Raw genomic sequence first — 12,920 nt, 5'->3', positions numbered from 1 at the left:
AATATATAAAAAACCTGTTGATGCTGAATTATCTTGGAATGTACTTCATAACACTTCACCTCCCCACCAGCAGTGCCATCAGTTTCACCTCTCTACAGTCCACAAAAAGCCAAAAAAAGACAATATTTTATAAATACATAATTGATGGACTTTAGCAATAACAAGGTGAAAATTATAGAAAGAACACCGTAGTACAATCCAGCACAGTCTATATCTATCATCAATTAAAACCTTTTCCTTGACATAATGATTTTAGATTAAAGTAAAAAAAGGGTGTGCTATCCTCAGAATAATCAGATCTCCAAAAAAGTAATGACATATTAGTCACAGAAAAAAGACAAGAGTCTTTTGGAGGGACTGAATACAAGTGTATGCAATTTATATGCATGCACATTCATATGCATATGAATGGGAATTCCTATTAGTTATGCATAGTTATTAAGGGGAGGTAGTAAGAGTGCATCCTTTTTGAGCTACTTAATACTGTAAGAACAATACCAACAAAATAGCAGAACTTGATCTCAGGTACATCAATTTATCACGGCACTATCTTAAAAAATTACTACATTGCTATGTTAATTGAAACTGAATTAATTGTTAAGTACTATCAGCATGAGTTCTTGGATAAAACATAAGTTCCCTACTTGGGTACAGCATTTTTAGATCAGATAAGAAGTTGGGAAAACACAGGAAAAATAAGGTTGAAATAGGAAAGGACACACAGTGTTACTTTTCAAACATAGCAGGAAGGGAATCTGTTTCTGCTGGTTACTGTGGATTACGTTTTCCTTTGGGGCAGGGATTATGGCAACCTGGTCTCTATTAGCCTCCCAGCTGAGGCTCTGATCTTGCAATATGCAAAGTCTTCAAAGTAAGTGGCACAACTTTTGCATCATGTTAGACATATATAAAAGCATTTTAGACTGGGTCTTTAGAAAACTAGGTTCTTCTTGGCATTGAAAAGGGAAATTTTGCAGATCATTAAAATAGACTGATTTGACAATTTCAGCTTGTAAATATTTTTTAAAATTTAATCACATAGATTAAAAAATATATATAATACAATTTAGAATAGAAATATAAATATGAAACATATTTCTCATTTTTCAATTTCATTAGATTCCAAAATAAAGTTTTGAAACTGCAAAATTTTTTTGCCAATCTGTTAACTTCTGATAGATTGAAATTAGCACCCATAGATTTTCAGGAAAAATAAATGCATTGTAAAGCTTGTGTGAGAGCTTTTAATTTAAGGAATAAAATAAAACCAAAGAAAACAAAACCAAACAACAAAAAACAACAAACTTTTTTTCTGAGTTAGGCAATGACACTTGTATGGAAGCCAAGTTCCAGTTCAGTTATTGGAGGTCCTGTAGTCTAAACTCCCCTTCTCAATGAGAATGCCCGAAGGAGGATTATGTTACATTTGGTCAGTACAGAATTTGAACTGGGTTCCAGAGATGAAAGCCTATGAACTAATCTGTTGAGCTACCAACCCACTGCTGTGCTTGTTTATAGAAATCCTATTAGCAGGACTAACTGCTAACTGAGGGTCAAGAGATTAGATAGCAGCCTGCTGGAAATTCAGGATCAGACAAGTATTATAGACAAGAAATATATTTCCTAGCCATGTTGTGCTTAGCCATGCATTATACATTAAGGAAGTATTGTGACTAAAGGGTAGCAATTTCTTCTTGGGTTGCTATTCTTGAATCTTTGGGTTAAGATTTTAAACTCTATCCACAGTAACTCCTGGGCTGTTCATGCCATGAGGACTCAGCATTAATGCTGTCTTCACCAGGAGACTGCCGTTGCTGTACACCACACTATGTATCCCTAGAAACAACTGCAGAACCATTTCATATTGCTCATTAAATATTTTCAACATGAAGATCATCGTGCCACTTTTGCTTTGTTCTCACAAATTGTCAGGGGTTATATTTCCTCTCTTAACTCTGTGAGACTTAAAATGCAGCATTGTCCTCTCTAACTGAAAACTAGATTTTACATCTGCACAACCAGGAAAGCTGTTAAATAAAGCTCTTTTCCCAAACCTAGTCACCAGTTAGGAGTTGTAAGACTAAGAGAGACATCTTCAAAATCTCAGGAAAAATCAACTTACTGGTAAAGAAAATAACCAAATATTAGGAATCTGAATGTATAGAACACCAAATTAAACAATTGCAGGTACTTTCTTCTCATTAAATAAAGATAACTTGTAGGTATAGAAGACCAAAGTTCTATCCAAACAATATACACCACTGTTGCATGCAGACTGTGAAGACATGCACATGCTTAAGAAAACAGTTATACATAACCAAACACAAATTCTGACACATGTAGATGCATAGATCTCTCTTTCCACTTTCATCTCCTTTCATCCATCTCTCTCATCACAGATGCATACACATCTCAGCCCAAATGAAATAATTTTCACTGCTTGAGTTTGCTAGGCTCCAGTTCAAACTAGTGATTTCTTTTCTCTTGTGTTCACATGCATATTTTTTCTCTACAGGATTTAAAGCTTGAGAAGCATGAAAGATGGAATGAAAATAAATTTGAATTCTTTATTACAATAACTGTGAATATCAAAGATTCTTTCACAGCTGTGTGACTGCTGGCATTTGTAAAGAGTCAAAGAAACCCAGAATACAAAAAGGCAGGAACGCAGTTGTTTTTTCAATCAAGTGTATCAGGAAAAAGAAAAAACCTATAGAAACAGCAAGAAGGTCTAGGGGTGGGTGACAGGTAAAACCTGTTTCCTTAATTCAAACAGTCATTTCTAGAATCACTTGAGCAGGGGGCTGATATGAAAGACTGACATATCCAGTTCTACTCCTTGAACTGTGGCTTGCATTTACCAGGAGCATGAGGAATAAGGTGAAAGGTGTTCTTTCTTATTCCTTACTTAATTGAAGTGTCTATTTAGGATATTTTAAAATGATACAATTTACATGCAGTTATTATTTGTATCCCCAGAGCATCTAGGGTTTCTAGCCACAAACCCCACCCTTGCTGTGTGGCTGTAAGCAAATGCCACATTCTGCAATTCTCAGAGGCAGAATGGGACAGCACTTCTTTGATTTCCTCCCCCCCCCAGTACATTCCTCTTTGCTCAACACCTAGAGGGAACACCAAACCAAAACAAAAAAAACCCACAACCTGTTGCTAGAAAGTTTTTAGCTCCAGAGTAACACAAACAGGACACAAACGCTTAGTGAGATGATACTCTTTTATTTGCCCTATGCTATGAGAAACAATATCTAGTACTCCCTTGGGAATAAATGTTGAAATTAGTACCAAATGCAAGATCCAAAAGGAGATAACTTTTCACTATGCTCACCTGAAATATTTTAAGAGAAAAAATTCTCAGTGAAGTACAATGCAAGCTGCTCATGAAAGGCCAATGCCAATGTTGTATTTGACAATCTCTCATTATTTCATTAGTTCCACTAATGAAGACGTTAATATATATGTGTGTGCGCACGTGTGTGTGTGTATATATATATATATATATATAAACAGAATCAAAACATCCTGCCACATGGGAATTCAGCAATGCCTCCCTAAATTGGAATGGCCAAGAACAAGAGTACTGATGTGTAACACAGCAGTTTCTGCTTGACCTCCACAAGATCCACAGAGCACAGCTTGGCAAGATGCAAAAACCAAGCTAATCTAGGCAATCTATAAGAAATACCTATCTATCTCTAATGAGCTGATAAATTAAAAGGTCAGAGGCAGAGCTTTTGACAGTGAGAAACATGTCTAGCTATTGGAATGCCAACCTCTGTCAATCCATAGTCAGCTGCTTTTGTATTCTTCAAATATTACTTAAAAAAAAAATCGTAGGTGCTTTTCGTATGAGAAATAAAATAGACCATATCCAAAAAATATTTGTATTAAACCCTCAGAATTCTTCTTTACTTTAAATCCAACTTTTGAAGATTTACTTAAAGTCTAAATCCCAAATCGGCTTTTATGAAACTGGATACATCAAACTGAGCTGCTCTCAGTGGGCACATCATTTGAAGGTAGTAATGCCAGAAGAGAAGCTGCCTTTTTGGAAATGCTCACATTTCACCTAACTGCCTTTTTTCCCTTGACCACCTAAGTGGTAAACATGCATTCAGCTCTAGAAGAAAATAAAATAATCTTTTGTTTGTGAAAATTTTACATCTCATATAGAACAACACTGACACTTGAATCACAATGCGTTGTCCTCAGTAGTGCCTCAGAACATCATTAAAATACTTTGAAAATCCACTGGGAATTAATTTCTCTCTCTTACCTGGGTAACAGCTCAGGGTAGAAAATGTGAAGCTTATTTATTTTCCACTTCCTATTTGAACTGCCCTCTCCAGTGGGTGGCAAGGTGCCCTGTCAATTAAATACCCAAACTTTGTGTGCTCTGCAGCAATAGGCATCTCTAGCTTGATATTCCTCTCTTTGTGGATTTCTAAACACAATAAATTCTAAACAGAGCAGAAATACAGAATGGATGTTTCAATAAACCACACAGTCATACCACTTCATAACTATATGCAGCACAAATTAACTCTAAAATTCAGTCTGCACACAGGAAAATAAATAAATCCCAAGTACGATTCATTAGCAATTCTCAGTAAGCAGGCAATAAAAGTTTGTCTTCAGTAGCTCTGCTGTAAATTTTTGACTGCTGTCAGCACTGCTGGTCTTACAGTAATCCTGCAGTCCATGGATGTCCTGACTCACACTAAAGTCACTGGGAATGAGAAGCTTGTAGACCTGCAGAACAGAGTTCTGAGTGCCACATGAATAACTTGCAGAATATCCAGGGAATGTTTCTTATTTTTTACATTGTTATACACACCACATCGTATTCACTCACATTTATGAGCAACTGCAAATACAGCAAAGATTGCTTTAACACAATGTTTCAAAAAGAAATAAGTATTCCAGTGAGATGATTTGTCTGGATTCTCCATCATTAGCTGTATTTTATGACACAGCATATTTATGATGGCAGTACAGTGATATTCCTAATCCCTTTAAAGCCAATTTATTACATACTATATTGCATTTGAAACAAGAAGTGGTTTTGCCCCCATAGGGTTCAGCAAGCTGCCTAGTAACTGCTTTTTTTAATACTGAATCACTGGTCTTCAGTACTATCCCTCTAAGTAAGGGATAAATATCCTAATTCAGCTCTAGGGATAGCAATGGACTTTTAATGCAGGTGAATTACCCCTCTGTAATTTTTCCTATTGGTATTTTCCTTCTGTTGGTTAGAAACAACTTAAAAATGTATTGCAAGGCATAAAACAAGCAGACTGCTCATCTAGTAACAGTGTAACTTGTGAAATATTGATACTGAAGTCTTATGATTCTTCATTTTCACATAGTTTGATATCGCTACTTCTCTATTCCAGAAAAAAGTGAATGAAAATGTCACGCTGTATGTTCAGATTTATTTCTTCTTTTTTTAAACTTAGTTTTCTGACATTTTTAGTAAACTAGGTTGACAGTTACACATCATCAGCAATTCATGTAAAATAATTGTCTTTAAAATTATCCTAGGTTTTTGTTATGTGTTTCACTTAAACATTAATTGAAACTACTGTCAATATGATGCTTCACACTGAGATTTAAACTATCTGCTTCGGTAACTACCTAACTACTGCTCTGCTCCATCCAAGAATCATTAAACATGCCATCAACTTACAAACACTTTTTGATGAAACAGAAGAATAAGCAACAGATAGAAAATGAAAACCACTTTTTTAACAAAAATCTTTTGGGAAGATTTCTGTAGGCCATGAAACACTGGGTCATAGCTACATCAGCTTGTGTAAAGCTCCTTACAAACTGGTAACAGGAAATATCACTGACACAAGACCTGCATGGCAAGATGCCCTGAGGCAGGACATTGTGGCTGTGGGAGTAACAGACATGCAGTGGTGAAAAACCTTGGGGTTTTTTTTGTTTATAACATAAGAACGGATCCAAGGGAAAGAGCCTTGTGCAGCTGCAGCTTTACATGCAAAAAAGAACAGTTGTGAATTTGATATCTTATTTTCTGAAAAACTAATAGTAAAGAAACTTTGTGGTTGATAATTCTCCCTTGCACTTTGGGAAAACCACTTGGAGAGTGATGATGGTCAGAAGTAAAAGCACAAGAAGTGTCATAACACTTAAAATTCCACATTTTTCTTTGCAAATGAACTCTTCTCACACCAACCTGAACTTAGAGGACTAGATGTATTCGTAGTCCTTGCGGTCAGATGCAGCAAAGATGGAACTAATGTTTAAGTTAATAATGAAATACTTGATTGCCTCAAGTCAGATACAATCTCTTTAGGAAGAATAGAGGTGAACGTAGAACAAAACTGAATTGATGGCTACAACTTTAATGATTAGTGCTCCAGTGACTTACAGGTCATTTGATCATTTTAACATCATAAATATTCCTCTATATCCCTTTAGGCTTCTTAACACATGAAGTTTGGAATTGTGTGACTAACACTGCCGTAAGCTACATTTAGGATTCCTGATTGTTTGGGACCACACAGAAATTGCTTAGTAGCAGTTCAGTTGCAATATTAGTTCAGGATATGAGCATTGAAATGCACAACAGCAGCAAAATGCAAACACAGCCATTTGTTTTTCAGTCAATCTTATATAAGTGTAATTCATATCACTGTAATGAGGTCTGCTACTTCCTGTCCTTTCTCAGCTCTCCACACATCTTCTCAAGGACAAAATTGTTTTCTTAATAGTATACCTGCATGGAATCTTTTCTCTTGAAGTACTACAAAAGAATGAATTATACTCTCTTATTTACATAGGGACCCCATCCTCACAATGTTTTTATATTATCTAGAAGACTATAGCATTCTAAATAAGAAAACCTCTCTCTAAGTCACACAAAATTTTTAAGGGTCAGGAATTTTCCTCAAGTCAGAAAGTATACAATGCAATGACACTCCAAGAATGGTTGGTGAACGGTATATAAATATGTAGGTGACTGGATAAAAGATTAAGCAACTATTTTGGCTTGCCTAGCTACCTCAGCATTGATGCACGACAATATGTTAGCACTGAGAAACTGGGGTATTTGCGTGTTAAAAAGAACAAAACCAAAACCAAAATCAACAAAAAACACCAAAGCCCTATTCCCCCAAAGAAGAAAAAAAAACCCAAACAAAAAAAACCTAAACAAAAAAACCCAAAGCATTCCAGCTTGGCAAGCCACAACATTCATAGAATCATAGAACTGGCTGGGTTGGAAGGGACCTCAGAGATCATCAAGTCCAACCCTTGATCCACTCCCGCTGCAGTTCCCAGCCCATGGCACTCAGTGCCACATCCAGGCTCTTTTGAAATATCTCCAGGCACGGAGAATCCACTACTTCCCTGGGCAGCCCATTCCAATGCCTGATCACCCTCTCCAGAAAGAAATTCTTTCTAATCTCCAACCTAAACCTCCCCTGGCACAACTTGAGACCCTGCCCTCTTGTCTTGCTGAGAGTTGCCTGGGAAAAGAGCCCAACCCCCCCCTGGCTCCAACCTCCTTTCAGGGAGTTGGAGAGAGTGATGAGGTCTCCCCTGAGCCTCCTCTTCTCCAGCCTGAACACCCCCAGCTTCCTCAGCCCTTCGTCACAGGACTTGTGCTGGATCACTTCACAGCCTCCTTGCTCTTCTCTGGACCTGCTCCAGCACCTCAATCTCCTTCCTGAGCTGAGGGGCCCAGAACTGGACACAGGACTCAAGCTGTGGCCTCACCAGGGCTGAGTACAGGGGCAGAATCCCTTCCCTGGACCTGCTGGCCACGCTGTTCCTGAGCCAGCCCAGGATGCCATTGGCTTTCTTGGCCACCTGGGCACACTGCTGGCTCATGTTCAGCTTCCTGTCAATCCAGACTCCCAGGTTCCTCTCTGTCTGGCTGCTCTCCAACCACTCTGTGCCCAGCCTGGAGCTCCCCATGGGGTTGTTGTGGTCAAAGTGCAGGACCCGGCACTTGGCCGTGTTAAATCTCATCCCATTGGGATCATCCCAACTCTCCAGTCTGTCCAGGTCCCTCTGCAGAGCCCTCCTGCCTTCCAGCTGATCCACACTTCCCCCCAGCTTAGTGTCATCTGCAAATTTGCTGATGATGGACTCAATCCCCTCATCTAAATCATCAATGAAGATATTGAACAGAACTGGGCCCAACACTGATCCCTGGGGGACACCACAGCCACCATTTTGATGCAGCCCCGTTCAGCACCACTCTCTGGGCCCGGCCCTCCAGCCACTTCCTAACCCAGCGCAGAGTGAGAGCTAAACTCATTTTATGAAATAAAACCAAGAAAAGTAAATGCTGATTTTCTAGGTCTCATATTTGTCATGTCTTCCATTCTAATAACACTGTTATTGGGAAATATTAAGATTTTTGGTGGCAGCTGACATTCAGCTACTTCTTCTATGAAAAATGCTCAGGAAACAAGGTATACAGCAGCCATAGTACTGAAAAAAAACCTGAATATTTCCGTTGATTTATCATAGATCTATTGGCTACTTGCAAATTTATCTGCTGGCTCTTCATGTCTGGAAATAGGTAACAGCCAAAGATGGCCTGTGAATAAACCACAGACAAACACACACATGCTTACTACAAGAGGACTAATTTCAACCTCACTTGGGAGAATCTTTTCTTATCCCTGGCATATCCTGCTTCTTACCAATTCATCACTGGCCAGGGTCTTGTGATTTACATTGGTGTACTTTGAGAAGAAGCTTATCTCAAAGATTCTGCAGAACGCTGGAATTCTTGATTGCATGAATGGTCCTTGAAAGCAGTAAAAAGGACTTTCCATGCCAGAATGAGACTATCATTAGGTATACAACTTCAATTAAAATGGAATAATTCCCTCAAATTTTGGCACCTAAGTGACCACCTATTTTTATAAGCCAAAAGAAGGCTTCCTCTTTTTTTCAGAGTATCTTAAAGGTCTCATATATTATTATTTTTAAATATATCAACAGGTTTGGCACAATAATCTGCAAATGTATTCACATAATCCAATGTACATGCCTATTCAAACAGAAGGAATCTAAAGTTTCTCTGCTTCTGTAAAATCTATTTTTCTTCAGTATATAATATATTAAAAATTGGTTAGCTATTTTTTATCATAGAACTACGGCTGCTACACTACATGTACATAACCAGGTATTGTCTCAGTTACTTTTGTTTTCTCCATGTTAAAAAAAGTAGGAGAAAAACCAAGAAAACCAACCAGAAATTAATATTAGCAAATAATCATGCAGAGGCAAACACTTCAATTCCATTGGTAATAGATACAGATACACTCACCAACACTCACCTCTCTCTCTTGCAAGGGAAGTTTTTCATCAAAACTGAGAAAAGAAACCCTCAAGCTCTCTGTCTCCACACTCATTTTCTCTTCTGGAAAGCATTCTGTTATTTTGTCTGATATCCCCTACCATTCTTAAATTAATTACGTTATTTAACATAAGCATTGCACACACTTATGCAATAAAAGTAACTATAAATTAAAAACATTTGGAAAAACGTTTTGCTGTGCAATTCCAAAATTGTACTAAGCAGTACATGACAAATGTTGTTTCACCCACATATATGTATGGGGACACAGATATACATATAGGCCATTATGGTGACTCAGACAATTTTGACTCTTGAAGGAGACAGCTCCTTACAAATCTTGCATTTCCATATGTCTGTTTCCATTCCTTATTTACCAGATGTCATAACTTCACTTTTTTTCATGCATTGCTAAACAGATTTAATACTGTTCCTTTCTATAATCCTAAAACAGAATCAAGGATGACAGGTGGAAGAAGTAATTTTAGTAATCCCTTCATTACCTACATTCTTGTCACCTTAGAAAATGGTAGAAAAACATTTCAAGTTTTGTCCCAGCTATACAATCCTTTAAAAAAACTTTGTCTCTGCTGTTAATATGTTGGTTTAATCAGTGCTGTTTTGATCAAGCTAAATTAAGCCTTCTCCTCTTGAAGTGGAACAACAATGCAACAGTTGCCTTAATTTCATTTTTTGCTGTCTGAGAGGAACAGAAAGGCCCATGTAATCCATCCAAAGAAACTTATTCACCTTGCAATGGCAGAAGTAGAAAGCAGGGAAAACCCTTCCACAACTTAGTGTTTGCTCTTTGAATTCATCATTTGCTGGATGTGCCAGGACTAGACAAAAAAACCACAAACAACACGCTGGGCTCATACAAGTTTTAGTTGGGGGTTTGAGGTTTTTTCTTTGTTTTTTGGTTGGTTGGTTTTGGTTTTGAGTTTGCTTTGTTTTTTCCCTGACACAGGATTATATTAAAAATGAATGTGGCATTTCATACGTAACACACATTCCACACAAGCTGAAATCTAAATGCAATGCACAATGTTGTCAGCCTTATTACAGTGCCAAGTGATCTTCAGAAATTCCCTAAACTGACAAAGTACCTCCCAGCCCACAAACACACCCATTTCTCCATGAATCATCAAAAGCAATGCATTTTTTTCTTCAGAAGTAGCTTGCTACTACTAGTATTTAATTTTCTTTGTATATCAAAAGTTCACTATACCACAATCATTAACTGCAGGATTAGTAAAACAAACAGACTTTGTCTTCTCACCTCCAATTTGCTTCAGAAAAATCAGCAGGAAATGAGATGAAAGGCTACAGTTTTCAGCAATAGGAATCCATCCTGACCTTTTCTTTCTCCTAATTTGAAGAATCTGGTGGGTATTTCCTTGTTTTCTTTCCCCTCTGACTCTCTGTATCCCAAACAGCCTTTTCTGATGCTAACCGAGCAGCCTGTTCCTCCATTCAGGTCTTTTTGTCCCAAGAAACAAAACCTACTTATTGTTGCTCCATGCTTTGTGTCCTTTTTCACTGTCATGTACAGTTTATTCAGAATACTTTCAAACCCATGTCACAGAATTTTAAATAATTTCACAATGCAGAGGCCAAACCAAACACTGAAGACACACCCCCTCTCAAAGCCTTCTTCAGTTCCCTGTTGGAAGCTACATAGCTTGCTTTTAATTAAAGCTTGCTTTTAACTAAAATCACCCTATCAAAAAAAAAAAAAAAAAAAAAAAAAGAAAAAGAATTGCACAGGATGAATTTTAAAAATATCAAGCTTAGAATTTTGGTTTTTTGTTTGGTTGGTTTTGGTTTTAATTTGTTTTATTAAATCCTAGGGTTTTTTTGGTTGGTTTTTTTGCTTTGTTTTGTTTTTGTTTTCGTTTTCGTTCCTAAGAGCTGTCCAGAATAATTCTAGCTAAAGCAAACATGAATGAACACATAACAACATATTCTGTTTATTTGCTTTAAGATGGACTACAGGAAGATGGGCTCACAATGTCAGTATAAAAATAGCCCCAGCTAAAGATGTAACAAGGGCTTTGCCTCTTCCAATGCAGCACTGGGGCAGGAACTAGAGCTGAGCTGAGTAGAGAACTGGAATATTTTGCAGCTTAGATCTCTTCAGTAAGGCTAAGCCAGCTCAAAAGATTTCACTGTTGCTCTAACACACAAGCCTTTGATGTTCCCTCATCTTTATATCATAGAAGGAGCTCAAAGGGTTAATTAAAATTTAATGATATCGGCAGTACTTTGAAAAAGTTATGAACTTGGGTGAGATCAATCACTTTCTTGGACTGCCTGACTTCAAAGCAGACATTATGCAAAGGAAAAAAAAGTGTCATTCTGCATTGAATTCATAAGCAAGGATTTCCTCATTAGCCGCCTGTGCACGGAGGAGATTCCAAGTTCAAACTGAGAAGAGGTGAGGTGCCAAAAAAATGGTTAATCGAAATTTCATGCCTTTGATGCAGATCTCATGTTAAAAGAATGCATCACTGCAAACCATGGGACACCAGAACAGTCCCAAAACAGGAAGTCAGAGAGTAAGGGATGAGCAATTTTTTTCAAAATCACAACTTGTTTGCAGAGATTTGGCTAAAACCTCATTAGCTTGTTTATTCACTCTCAGTGACATTCAGTGAAATGTCAACTGAAACAGCAACAGTAAACTTTTGAAAAAATGTTCCCATTTCTGGTTTGGATCTGTATTTTTGTTTGCCATCTACAATTTAGTTGAGCTGACAGCTTTCACTTTCTGCAGTTTAACGTGTTCTGAACTGAAGGAGGTCTTATTGTATTTTCAAAGACAAATAAATTCAGATGACAAAATTATGAAAATCCTCTAAAAGAGATCAAAGTTTACCATTGACTGCTTAGATTTACCATGAGGGTTAAGAAAAATGTTAATGCACTCAATATTAACTGTCAGTTCCTGCCTTCACTCAGAACAGGCTGTTTTGGGAGCCTGATTCAGTAGAAATCTTATGCCTCCCTCTAATTTTAACACAAATTTACTGTGTAAATGTCTGAAGATGCCCTGTAGTATGAATACTCCCAGAGACTGGATTGAGGCCATCCCCTGAGCACAGGTAGAGCTCCCTCCCCACACGGAGTCTGACCTGGCAATGCTGGTTAAGGGTCACAGAAGGGCTCTACAGAAATCAGACTGCAAAATAAGTATTAAACAAGCCAGCACATCACGGCATTATTTATGCAAAAGATATAATGTGAAGAGGTTTGCTTTGGTTTTTTTGTTGTTTGTTAGAATAGTGCATTTCATCCCAAAACAAGGCAGACCAGAGGAGTTTCTCCCAGCATACATGCTCTCAGGAAGATCTGCTAAAGCATAGGTTTTAATTCCCCATATAGATCCCAAGCATTTTTCTAAATACAGTTACAGATAATTCCTCAATACCTCTTTATCACACCAGCAAGGTTGTTACATGGTAGAGTCCTCAAACCCAACTATATTCATTACAGACAATGACTTTCCATATTTTTCATTACTCTATGAATTCTAGAAGTACCATTGCTGATCTTA

Source organism: Calypte anna, chromosome 13, assembly GCF_003957555.1.
Source record: "Calypte anna isolate BGI_N300 chromosome 13, bCalAnn1_v1.p, whole genome shotgun sequence".
NCBI classification, from domain to species: domain Eukaryota; kingdom Metazoa; phylum Chordata; class Aves; order Apodiformes; family Trochilidae; genus Calypte; species Calypte anna.
Note: the sequence above shows the minus strand (reverse complement) of the source record.